Genomic DNA, 1,072 nt, shown 5'->3' with positions numbered 1-1,072 from the left:
TCCTTGAAACTCTGCCTTTTGAGTGCTTCCAGGCCTCTCAGCCTATCAAGCAGACTTCACTGGAGTGGGCGTAGTATCCCCAGAATTCCAAATGGAAACTATCTGTTTCAGCTGGCAAAATCACACCCCTGCCAGAGCACAAGACAAATCATAGTGAGTTGCTGTGGACAATCTGAAGCAGCCCCATATTCTAAACCTGGGACTAAAACAAAAACATATTCCCATAACATTTCTGTGATTTAAAGAAACCAAAATTCTCACTACAGTGGCTCCCAACCATCTGTAATGAGATCAGGAAACCCTCTCTAGTATGACAGAGCACTCATACAGAAATCTTTTTTTTTTTTTAAAGGAAGGAAAAGGTGTATGCTACCACACCCGGTCTGAATTTACAGATTTCTTTTTATTTTATAATTTTTTAAATTTTGTTTATTTTTATCTATGTCTGTGCACTACGTGTGTACCCTGGATAGTCTCGAGCCGCCACGTGGGTGCTGGGAATTGAACCAAGTCATCCAGAAGGACTTCTGGTGCTCCTAACTTCTGAGCCAACTTTCCAGACCCAGATTTACAGATATCTTAACATTGAATTTTCTCTTTGTAATTCTGGACTAAATATTGCTTGGTCATAGAGCAGTGGCTCTCAACCTTTAACCTACTAAAGCTGAGAACCTTTCATACAGCTATTCCTGTTGTGGTGACCCCCAACCATAAAATTATTTCACTGCTACTTTATAACTATAATTTTGCTACTGTTATGAGCTGTAATATAAATATCTAATACGTGAACCCCACCACCCCAGGTTGAGAACCACTGTAGAAGAGTTTGAGCTAGTTTTACAACCAAGTGGATCCGAAAATGTTACAATTTTATTTAATAGGCAACAGGTATGTATGTATGTATGTATGTATGTATCTATGTATGTTTGATGTATGTCAGTGTCTTAGTTAGGGTTTCTATTCCTGCACCAAACATCATGACCATTGTCTTAGTCAGGGTTTCTATTCCTGCACAAACGTCATGACCAAGAAGCAAGTTGGGGAGGAAAGGGTTTATTTGGCTTACATTTCC

The sequence above is a fragment of the Mus pahari genome, chromosome 3 (genome assembly GCF_900095145.1).
Source record: "Mus pahari chromosome 3, PAHARI_EIJ_v1.1, whole genome shotgun sequence".
In the NCBI taxonomy this organism is placed as follows: domain Eukaryota; kingdom Metazoa; phylum Chordata; class Mammalia; order Rodentia; family Muridae; genus Mus; species Mus pahari.
Note: the sequence above shows the minus strand (reverse complement) of the source record.